Source organism: Schistocerca serialis, chromosome 8 (genome assembly GCF_023864345.2).
Source record: "Schistocerca serialis cubense isolate TAMUIC-IGC-003099 chromosome 8, iqSchSeri2.2, whole genome shotgun sequence".
Taxonomy (NCBI): domain Eukaryota; kingdom Metazoa; phylum Arthropoda; class Insecta; order Orthoptera; family Acrididae; genus Schistocerca; species Schistocerca serialis.
This window is the reverse complement of record NC_064645.1, coordinates 179998038-180011005: the sequence shown is the minus strand read 5'-3', so window position 1 is coordinate 180011005 and position 12968 is coordinate 179998038. Positions and strand designations below refer to the sequence as shown.

Here is a 12968-nt window from a genome sequence, read left to right as displayed (position 1 = left end):
ACTCACCTAATTTTCAGCATTCTTCTGTGCACCATTCTTCATAAGCTTTTTTCTTCTTGTCTTAACTGTTTTACCGTCCACATTTCACTTCCGTACCCGGCTATCTCCAGAAAATACATCACAAAATCCGAATTTGTAATCCGTATTAACAAGTATTTTGTGCTTTTCTAGCTATAGGCAGTCTGCTTTTCATATCCCCCATACCTCGGTCATCATCGCTTATTTTCCTGTCCAAATACCGAAACTTGTCCACTACTTTCAGTGTCTCATTTGCTAAACTAATCCCCTCATCAAAGCCGTATTTAATTCGAATGTATCCCATTACCCTTCATTTAATTTAGTTGACGTTCATCTAATAACCTCTTTCGAAGACGCTAGCCATACCGTTCAACTGCTGTTGTAGGTTCCTTCCCCTCTTTGAGAAAAATGTCACTGGCAAACTTAATAATTTTTGTTTCCACTCCATGGACTTTCCTTCTCAGCCTGTTCAATGTACAGACTGAATAACACCGGAGTAGGTTACAATGCTACCTCACACCCCTCTTAACTAATGCTTCCAGGTCTTATCCTTAAATACTTATGACTACACTCTGGTTTCTATGTAAACTGTGAATAACCTTTCGCTCCCTGTATTCTATCACTCTTGATACCATATTAACCGACGTAAAACGCTCGTCGTTCGATTCGATGAATTTTGCTAAGTTCTGCTAACGAAATTTTAAAGTTCGACATAAACCTTTAAAAAAGGGAAAAACAAAGATAACAAGATTAATATGTGCGATATTTGTCAGTTCAACGAACGCCCCAAGCTATCTTCGTAAGCGTTGTCAATCCTCAGTATAAAAACAGAATGCTCTAGGCAACCTTTTAGAGCTTACACCGGAAGCGCCCTTCATAACTAATCTTGTCATAACGTGGAGATGTCGCATCGAAGAGCTTGGTATGACACTGATCAAAGAGCCGAAGGTTTGAAAAAAAACTGTAAGATTGTAATACATTCCAATTTTTGTGTGTGATAACTGGTATACAATGTAAAGAGTTGAAACAGAGTCCTGTCCCACTCGTTTTGTAAACTAGTAAAATCTCTCCACGCCTCAAGTCACTATATCTCACAAATTTTTGGTACTACGAGCTTTGTAAGAAACAAGCCTGAACTACAAGAAATTGTTCAGGAGGTGGATACAATAAGAATGTTAAGAAAACATTCCTCGCCAACAGATGTTTAGTAATACGATATACAGGCCATAATTTGCTAGAGAAATTTCTGGGAATGTGTGTTGTGAACGTATCATTGTGGAAATGAGACACGAATTTTGGAAACTCCAAAACGAAGGAAATATAAGAGTTTATGAGGTATTACAGGATACTGAAATTTAGATGGATTGATAAGGCAATAAATATGGAGGTTCTTCGGAGTGTCGATGAGGGATGCAGTATGTATGAAATGCGGGAAAGGTCAAGATGATGGAGCATGAGTTAAGACATCAGGGAATTATGTCCACTTTACTTGGAGAAGCTGTAGAAAGCAAAAAAACGCGAATGAGGAGCCAGAGATTGAAAAATGTACAGGGTCGTTATTATTAAAGTTAAACTTTCAGAACTCTGTACAAATAACACCACTGATCAGAATGACGTCAAATTGCAACGGAATAAGGAAAACGTATGGCAGAAATAATAGTTTGAAAATTGATCAATAAATGGCGTTGTATGTGTCAGAATACGTAAATGAAAACACCTGACATGCGTACGACCCATTGAAGTTGGTATAAACACGCCGGGTACACAGCTTCTCCTCCTTTCACGTCTGCGACGTTCGCCATGTCTGCCTCAATGCAGGATCGCACTCTGCTTGTAAAGTTGTGTTACAGGAATAGTTACTGTGCACAAGTCGCTCTGCAGAAGTTCCAGACACTGACGGATTTGAGAAGAGGTGTTTGTCCGATGACTGCCGTGGGTCTGGAGAAAATGAATAGGAAATTCTAAAAGACGGTTTCTTATGGTGTGCAACCTAGTAGAGGGAGCAAACGAACTGATGCAACGTCAGTGGAAGCAGTGGCCACGGCATTACAGGAGGAGACGAGCGTGGTGTGCAAACATGTAGTGCACGGAGAATTGGCCAAACACTGGACATACCCATGGGCACGGCGTGTAAAGTCCTACGAAACATCCTTCTTTGTTATCCATTCGAAATTACCCATGTGGACGAGTTGCTTCCTTTTGACCTGCCGGCAAGAGTGACCTGTGCTTTAGAAGTTCTTGCTCGCGTGGAAGTGGATACCGATCGGCCGTGGAAGATTTCTGGACACACGAAGTCCGCTTCCATCTGACAGGATACGTCAATACACAGAATTGTCGAATACGGGCAACGGAAAGTCCACTCGCAAATCAAAGAGTACTACTTCCTCCTGAAAAGGTCACTGTGTGGTGAGGGCTTACGGTATCATTAGTAATAGGGTCATACTTTTTTCGAAGAGACAGGTGCTTCCGATCCTGTTACCTCTACCGTGACTGGTTAGCGTTATGAGTGTTTTTTTTGCGCAACCACGTCATTCCAGCTCTCCAACAGCGTGGATGTGTGGATGGGATCATTTTTATGCAATATGGCACACCTCCGCACATTGGAAATCCAATTAAGCAGCTGCTGAAGAAGCATTTCGGAAATGCTAGCATTATCAGCCGCTATTTACCTACAGCCTGGCAGTCCCGATCACCTGATCTTAGTCCTTGTGACTTACGGCTGTAGGGCTATCTGAAAGATGTTGTGATCTGTGTTCCGACTGCAAACTTAGCTGCACTGAAGGCACGCATTGCGCAACACATTCTAAACGTGACCTTGGAAAAACTTCGATCAGTTGTGGAACATGCTGTTTCTCGATTTTAACGTATTGCAGTAAACGGTGGACAGCATATTGAACATGTTTTGCTCCAGTCACACGACAATTAATAATCCGATTTGATTTTGATTGATGCTTTTTATGCGTTTTTTGGCCTTAGGACAAGAAACCGATGTGATTTATGCTTTTTAGGCGGTTCTTGGACTCAGGACAATTAAAAACCGATTTTCCCATCCGATGTGATATGACCCTGCCGTGGTGGATGGGCTTACGTAACTAACAACATCACACCTGTACGCTCATGCACACTGAGTAGTACAGTTTTTTTAACGTCAAACGTACAACTTAGGCATTGTTGTATGATTCATTTGTCATTTGCACTCGACCGCTATTAAATTATAATGCTTACAGCGCCATCTATTGCTACGTGTTGTAACTATCTACTTTTATTTTGCCATACGTTTTCCCCTTTCTCAGATAATATTCCGTTGCAGTTTGACGTTATTCTGACCAGTGCTGCTATTTCTACAGAAGTTTGAAAGTTTAATTATAAGGTACAGTAATGATTAATTTCTTGGTAATATACTCGTATGATACTACTGGCCCCGACTGCGTGTGTGGCCTGGAGCAGTATGTGATCAAGGAGAAAATTTACTACTCAGTCTAAGGGTAGACCACATACCTTCATATTATGTTCCAGTTGATCGTTAGCATGATCCTGGTTGCAAACACAATGAAAGAGCTCCAGTGTCACATGTGCGCTGCCATCGTCGGAGAATGTTTAATTTAGCTGTACATTCTTCCCGATAGACTTGATGGTCGCACGTATCTCGTATTCCTGCGGTAGGTTCTGCCGGACTTGCAGAATAATGTTGCCATGATTATTCGTCTCTGCACTCTATTGCAGCACGACAGAGCCCCCGCGCATTTCAGCAGACAAATGAGGGCACATCAGCGGGCAAACTCTCCCAGTCGCTGGATTGGTCACGATGGTCCAGTCGCATGACTGTCATGATGACCCGATCTGTCCTCAATCTTTTTTTTTTTTATTTTTCCTGTCAGGGGTTTCTCAAGGGCTCTGTTTATGGAACATGAGTTATATCTCTGGAGGACCTAGTGGGCAGGACTGTTGCAGCAGCAGGATGTCTTCGAGATACACCAGGTATCTTTGAGACCGTGCACCATTCAACGGAACTCTCGATGGCAGGAGTGTCTCAATGCATCTGGTCAAAACTTTAAATGAGCATCTCCTGTAGTGGGAGTCTATTTGTAGCAAGTGTCTAAATAATTTCAACGTCATTTAGTAGCCCTGGGTGCCCTTTGCGATATCTATTTCCTATGTGGTCACTGATCCTTGTTGTATGCCCGAGGCGCCATGTCAGTTTGCAAACATTTTTCGAATCACCCTCTATAAATAACTACAAGAATACATGTGCTTAAATTCTGTATCTATCGACACTAAACGCTAGATAGCTACGACGCGTAATATATGCATAACGTACTGTTTTCATACATTTGACGATATGAACGTGTGTAACATGTTGATACAAAACCAAACATAATCATTTCATCGAAATTCACTCCTCTATTCGTTGGTTCCCAAATAAGTTGTTTACCGATTCATGGCAGCAACTGAGGATTTTCAGCTGTTGTGTATTTAACTCCCAATATAAGCACAGAAATGTATACAAAATCTCAACTCCAGCAAAACACCAAATCTAACCAATGTTTCTTTGTCTATGTTTCTTTTATACTTATGTTAGCAAGTCGTTAGTGACATCTGTAAGAAGTTTGGGCCGGGCGATGTGGAGCAATAGCTGTGAACAGGTCAGATGATGAAGGTTGACCATTGTGATCCTTCTGTATCTCCCTGACTGTTACGATTCTTATTGTTTGTCGTAAACTGTCATAGATACGGAATTTTAAAACAAAAAAGGTATGATTTTATGATTTCGTAACTTAATAACTCTAAGTTTAGTCACACTGGGTGTGTAGCTCATTATTTCTGGGTTTGTAATTCACTTTCACAGAGTTGTCTCTAACACGGTACAGTTTCTATGTCATCATTATTACACTAGGAACTACGGAACTTCACAATGTTCGTGTATTCACCTGTATCGACTTGTATCAAGTCAACCTCCCACGGCTTGGAATTACCGCCAGTTTGGGTGCTATTCGCACACAAACGGCCGTGGCAGGTGTAAGACGGGGCTATACCTTATGACAGCAGTCGCTTTCTCTACACTTCATGCGAACTGACGACACTCGTATGCGCAGAAGGGGAATGGAAGGAAAGGGAAGAGGTACTGCTAAAGGACTGCTAGCAGAAGGCGTAGAGGCGGCTCGAGCATACATAAGGAAATGCAAGCGGATTTATTTTGCAGGATAGCCATCTAATGTGTACAGTTTGGTCGTGACAATAGCATAATGGTTAAGAGTACGCTCACAGATCTTATGAATAATTGCAAATGCAAGTGCACGTTACAAATAATACAGTTCATCGCTTGACATAATACTATGGATCTTTCACTGTCGCTATTTACAGTTACAAAACATATTTAGCAAATGATCCACAAGAAGTCTCTTCATTTGCAGCAGCCATCCCTGTTTCACTTCCACTGTCAGTCTCAGTTGATTCACTTTCATCTGCACTGGCGGGATTAGTATTGCTTCCATCACTATGACTCTGTGCACCTCTTCCCACATTTGTTATCAACTCCAGCCCTTGGTCCAGTAAATCTTCACTTGCAATATAATGCTCTTCAATTTCTTTATGTGCTCACGGCGTTTCTTCCAGTCTTCTATTATTGTGGAAGCAGTTTGTTCATCTATAAGTGTTAATAATGTGTCCATTCTGAAAGTCACATCAAGTACAAAAATGCCGTTCTCGATTCTTACCCATAATAGCGCTATAGGATTCACTTGTGGGTGGTATGGAGAACGTCGTAACACAGTAAGACGTTCGGTTAAAATACTACCTATTTTATAAGTGACGTCGTCTGGTTTGTTCATTGTGATTTTGTTCATTTTGATCAGTCAAGGGGTCTCAGCTCGTCCATGTGGAAAGGAATTCCTTTTCCTGTTAACAGGGATTTCACTTCTCTACTCGTGGAGGTTGATGCGCGAGTAGGGGTAAGCGCTTCCTGTGGTAAAGGTCGTTACGTGAAACGAGGACAATATAAGGTGCTAGATTAGATACTGATCTCCACTTGACCCTCTTTTCACAATTTGAGAGGTCAGCAAGATTGTGATAAATCCTTATTTCCTGGCTACGTTTAAGCCTTACGTAGGCATTCGGTACAAAACCGTCTTCCCCGCCAGAATTGTTGATGATAATGCGGCATTCCTTCCAAACGGGTATAAGCGGACCCCTTAGTGATTTGTCGCGCCATTCGTACGACGCTGTGTGAAAAGTGTGAACATGTGTCTCGTCCATAGAGATAAATGGACGACACTCACACCTGTACTCTTGGATACTGTTTTTAGTGAGCAATTCGTTCTGCCATAATACCCCTTTGTTCCTGGAAAAGTTTCAAAAAAAATGGCTCTGAGCACTATGGGACACAACATCTGAGGTCATTAGTCCCCTAGAAATTAGAACTACTTAAACCTAACTAACCTAAGGACATCACACACATCCATGCCCGAGGCAGGATTCGAACCTGCGACCGTAGCGGTCGCGCGGTTCCAGACTGAAGCGCCTAGAACCACTCGGCCACACCGGCCGGCTGGAAAACTTTCTTAAGTCCTACAGTGCTACGAATTTTACAAAGTGTGTTTACATATCCAACAAAATGTATTAAAATCCCTAACTTTTTATGAATTTCTTTGAAGTGGGTGTTTTTTTATCTGTAATGTCGAAATTATGGATAATGCAGCGAACGACTTCCTCAATAAAACTATCTAAACTGGACTTCCAAAATCTTCTGGGCCTTTCTTTATGATCTACGAAAACTGTCGATGATTCATCTGCATGGATCATTTAGAGCTCTCTCTTGATACCGAGAATAGAGTTGAACGATACATCAGTTGCTTTAGGTACTTGTTTTAATGTGGATTTTAATTTTAATGGGGCACATAGTACAGCTTCCTTCTCCTTAAACACATTAGTGGCCAATTCGGGTGTTTCACAATGAGGAACTTTGCCCTTTAACTAGTTTTTTTTACAGGTGACTTGTTCAACTTGGAATGCGTTGTCCCAGAGTATTTATTAGTGGAGCACTCTCCCTGATTCGATGGCGAGGCATTCTGTGTTGTCCGCATACCACATTTTGAAAGGTTCTATTTTTGTAGTACATATGGGGATAAAGTGGATGTGTGCCTTTGTTTATATATCTCACATGAAACTAGTTGAAATTTGTGGTAGTAGCTGTAGGTGTACAAGTCAATCTACAGCTTGTAATCTGCAAACAGCAAAACGTCATTTTATTTTAATATTTATTATGCATTTCCGACTGAGTTTATTTATGTATCATGTTAATTGGCGCTTTACTTACACTTTTTGATGTCATGGCACCTTTCTTTGTTTATATCGGGGTAAAACTCTATAGATAGGGATTTATTACGATTTGTTCTACAAGAACAGAGTTTACGTCGCCATTACGTGTTGTTCTGGCTGTCTAGTGTTCATTTGTTTCTGGCGTGATTGCCTGAGATGTGGCGCGCAGATTTGAAGTGTTGTTGATGTTTGTAGTGTTTAGTTCAAGTGTGCGTGTGTGTGTTTTCCTGTTTTTGTATATTGTTGTTAGTAGTATTTGTATCATACCCTTTGCCCTGTACAGTTTGTTTTATTCTGTTCAGTTCTTCTTGTAGTCATCTTTGTTCATTGGAGGTTTGCTCAGTCTGTTAGGTATATGTTTAAAGCTGGCTTCTTTGTAAGTTGAGGGGTGATTTGATTGGTTGTGAATGGTGGCGCTGGTAATTGTGGGTTTCCTATAAACTGTAAGCTCATGTTTATTGTTTCTATTGTGTATGGTGAGATCTAAGAAACTAAGTTTCACATTTGTGTTTCAGTGATGAGCTGTATTTGTGTGGGTGGATGGCATTAATGTCCCCATGAAGTTCTTTGATACACAGTTGCGATTCCACTGTTAGGCAAATTATATCGTCTACATATCTGTACCAATATTTTGTTTAGTACTTACTTCATATTTTCTGTACAGCTCTTCAAATATTTCAAAACACACCCATCGAACTCCGAAAAACAATACTTCACATAAAATTCATCAAACTGTGTTTGGCATATAAAATAATATGCAGCCATGTAATCATAAATGTAAACATTTTATCCACAGCGCAATGAACAAACGGAAAGCCAAAATGGTGTGGACAATGAAAGAAATCCGTTCTCTGTAGTCTTAGAAAAAGAAAAAAGTTCAATACTGAACTAAACAGAACTAGTAAATTGTACTATGTGTTCGCCATTCTTTGATGAATCAATACACAGTGTTAAAACATACACAGATCACATAATAGAACGAAAACAGGCAACCCAACAAAAAAAAAAACATCAAAATGATAAATCACATAAATATCTATGAATCTTAATATCAATACAACAAACAAATCTTCCACAAAAGTGTAATTAATCTAACAGGCATAAATTTATCCAAACAAGAAAGCAGCCTGCTTGGAAAGGGTCACAAATATAGCACTAACACAATGGTGTCACACAGGACAATAGAGCATATGATAACAGAAGCTGAACGCATCATAAACCAACAAGAAAGATTGAATACACCTGAATTCAATCTCAACCTAACAAGGAAACCAGAGCAACGACATCACAGAATTAACAACTGCCAATAAACTAGTACCAAAGGAACTTACAGAAAACTCTGAGAAACATAGAACTAATATTTATAGACACACAGACTAAAAGAACGACACAGAAAAATCCAAAGGTCCCTACTTCAAAATCATTGCCTAAAAACTAACTAACCAGGTATCCCTGTACACCTCCTGATTAACTTTACCAAAGCACCAACATACTGCTTAGCCACAAAGACACAGCCACATTGCTGCAGATATTATACAAATAAACAAAAAACAGAAGTCTCAAGAACTCACGTGAATTAAAAGAAAACGTGAGGAATGAAAACTTACCAAACACTGCAACATTAATTTCATTTGACATAATTTCCATATACACACACGTTCCACCAGGAGAAACCATCAACATCATGAAAATAAATCTCTAACTACAAGGAAACATATCCACGACAAACTTACAAGAAATATCAGTTGTACTCAAACTCAACAAAAAGCAAAACTACCTCACATTCAGCAACAAATTTTACTGTCTACGAGAGGGACTGCCTGTAGGATCCCAATAGTGGCCTCCAAGATTATCATCAATCAAATAGAAAATTAAGTCTTCGACAAAATAGTAAAACCAAACCAGTAAAAATTAAAATGTTAAGACAGATAAGTAGCCAATATAAATTTCGTAACAAATGGATCACAATCTCGTATAGAAGCACTTCATGTAGGCATGAACGCCATCCACACGCAAATACAGTTCACTATTGAAAAATAAACAGATGAAATACTGAATTTCTTAGACGTCCACATACGCAAGAGAAACATAAAACATGACTTTATAATTTATAGGAAACCCACTATGACCATCACCATTATTATAACCAATGCAGTCACCCCATAACTGGAAGAAGTCATCTTCCGATATTTACTTCACTCAGGGTCGGAAATACACGAGTACTAAAGAGAGAAGGCCGCAACATAGCATACATAACCAAAGACACAATACAGAAGAGTCTAGGAAGAAGTAAAATCACAACTGACGACTACAGTCAGTATTGTATGTATCAACTAACTTTCAGCAGCTATCAGTCATATATACTGATATGTGGGTCAAATTTGTTGGGAATCTTAGAACACTTCAGAGCACTGAAAAGAAATAGCTCACGCTCAACATTTGCAGATCACCTAACGGCATGGTATCACAACCCAACGAACACAGAAGTCGATTTAAAAGCCTTAAAACTAGTTGAGACGTCGGAATTACTGCATTTCAGGAAAACGTGGAAGGGAGGATCCACCAGTAGAAATTTCTTTTCACACAACCTGTTTATTTAACAATACATAATTATAAATTTGTTTTTTTCTTCAACATTAACAAATTTGTGAAGTGAATAAGCTTTTGCAAGAGAAATCAAAACAAGAACAACATGACAATCACTACAAGATGTCGGGTGAAACAGCGGTGTTTACTACCGCGCTGGACACAGTCTGTCTTATTAAATGCCCTTCTGCAACACATGAAAACTACATAACCACCATTGATGACAAGAGTGTTTCAGTTACTCAAACACATGACTTAACTTTGAACTTAGAAGCTGTATGTCGAAGGGTTCGGGGTTAAGGGGCACACCTGTGCTTAAATGTTAAACAGATTAGGAAAAATTATGACAAGGCTTACTTCAAGGCAAGCAACCTCTTAATTTCAATCAGCAATCACTGTGCGGCTGGATCCCAACCCGTCCCTTTTGACAATCTTATTCTAACTAAGGCCCTGGTGACAGTTAGTTTGTAATATTTCAAAAGTTAAAGTGATTTTCAGTTATGAAGACCGCTCTGAAGGAACGTTTTAAAACATTACGTATGAACACTTATTACACAAGAACTCCCCCGGAGCAACCACAAGACCCATTTAAAAACACACCAATAATGACCCGGTCTTTCAAAGACAGCAAAGCACAGCTTAGTATGACAATTTGTTCCAATTACAACTAATGCAATTGCAATCAAGGAATTGATCTGGTTAACACCTAAATGTAACCACAAGAGCCCTGTTTACTTGACGGCAGCCTGTGCCTTGATAAAATTGCCCCGACTATACGGTCAGGAGCTGATTCATTTGAACGTTAATGATCGGGTACAAATCAGAAAGGAAAGGCAATATAATATCGGAACGAAGTTTGAAACGACAACTAGTGTCTAGTACAATACTACGGCCTATATTTACGACCAAAGAGCCGACCGAGTGAAACTCTGAGGCTCGGGTACAAACCAGAAAATAATAAGGAGGGCAGGTAGACAATGATATAAAATATCACAATGATTGCGGAATGTTACTCCCCTTTATCAGCAAGCAGTTCCATGGATCAACGGTACGTCGCGGCGGTTACTGGCTGAGTGGTGCCGATGACAGCCAGGTAGAAGGGGCAGGCAGGCCACGAGCGGTCGTCCGACACGAGTGTTGCCAACCATTGACGGAATGTCGGCCTGCTGCATGTAGTCGACGATCACCCCGGTGAAGCACTCCGGTATCTTCACTCTGCGCAGACCCTCCTTGCGTAGCTCGTAGCATCGACCGCTCGGACCTCGTGACCGCCTCCTGTCGCGACGCTAGCACCAATCCCTGAACTTAGTGCCTCCTCTCTCGGGCCAGCGAACCCGTATATATCTCAGCAAGCAAAGACATTCTAAGGACACAACCCACAGATACCAACCGTTCCTCACAGGTAATCGCAATGGGGCCGCAAGAGGGATAGTCGATACTGTACCTCAGCCAGTGGCGCCAGATAGAACAATCTACTAATTCAATGGCGCCACGGCTCACTGGTGACGACCTGCACCAAAAAATTAACAGTAGAAAGAAGCTATAACTTCGAAAAATCAGTAGCCAAAGGTAAGAAAGTATTAAATGAATACACATCACTGTGCAACAAAACCCTCTGCAATTAAACTCCCTTCACCGCATATTGCACACCATCTACATGCCTATCCACAATCCACAACTCCCTCACTCCCTCTCTCTCTCTCATTTTCTCTATCGCCGTCTCTCCGTCTCTCTCTGTCTCTGTCCCTCCTTCACTTGGAAACACATACACGCACTTACTCACTCACTCACTCACACACACACACACACACACACACACACACACACACACACACACACACTCACACACACAGAGAGCGAGAGAGAGAGGGAGAGAGAGACGCATGCACGCGCGCGCGAACTAAACACTACAAACGTTAATGTGTGTGAAATCTTATGGGACCTAACTTCTAAGGTCATCATTCCCTAAGCTTTCACACCACTTAACCTAAATTATCCTAAGGACGAACACACACGCACACACACACACACACACACACACACACACCCATGTCCGAGGGAGGACTCGAACCTCCGCCGAGAGCAGCCGCACAGTCCATGACTGCAGCGCGTCAGACTGCTCGGCTAATCCCGCGCAGCACAAACGTCAATAACACATCAAATCCCAAGCAAGCATGCAAAGAACAAATAAACACTACATAGCTCTAATAAGGCGGAATGGTGACGAAACATCTGCGCGTGGCGAACAAATCGTACGAAATTCATACGTGTAGACAAAAGCGCGAGAGATAAGCATTTTACCTCGACATAAACAAAGTAAAAACAGCACGACATTAAAAAGTGTAAGTAACACGCTGATCAATATGATACGTTCTGATTCTCGATCGGAAATGCATAATAAATAAAAATAAAATAAAGTTTCGCTTTTTGCTGATTTCAAGCTGCAGATTGCCTAGTAGACTAGAACTACTACCATAAGCTTTAATGGCTTCATGTGGGCTGTGTAAACAAAGGCCTATATTCACTTTATTTCAAAACACAAGCCTTAGAAATATGGTATGTCAACAAGACAGAATGCTTTACTTCAGTGATATATGTCTCATCGCTGTACTTTATGCAAACCAACGTAAAATGTTTGACAGTAATCGCTCATTTTGAAAATGTAAATATTTTTACCGATAGCTTGTTCAAAGGTTAACATGTAACAACAAGTCTGCAGAAGGAAAATAAACAAATAAACCCAGTGAAGATGAAAATGTGTTCAAACATGTCTAGGTGAAAACAAAATTCAAAGGTGTCTTGCATCAGACGGGATCGCTCTCCGCCGCGTAATGGATATCGACTAGTAGCAAGTCTATGCAGAGACATTGTGGCGTTCACTGCTTTACTCTTTGAATTAAACAATGGCTGTCGCATTATATATTAAGTTCGCCACATATCATTTTGTGTTTCAAACCAATGAGAGAAACAACTAAGTGTTAATGTAGAACCTATTCGTTTGTGTCTGAACGATATCTGACCTACAACAAATCTCATATAAATTATATTCC

The 12968-nt window shown here is 40.6% G+C and overlaps 1 protein-coding gene across 1 annotated transcript in view; it reads right to left on the bottom strand.

Annotated features, from left to right (window-relative positions):
* Window positions 1-12968, bottom strand: part of LOC126416329 (aminoacylase-1-like) — a 109977-nt gene that overhangs the window by 82082 nt on the left and 14927 nt on the right. The gene's annotated exons all lie outside the window — the stretch shown is intronic.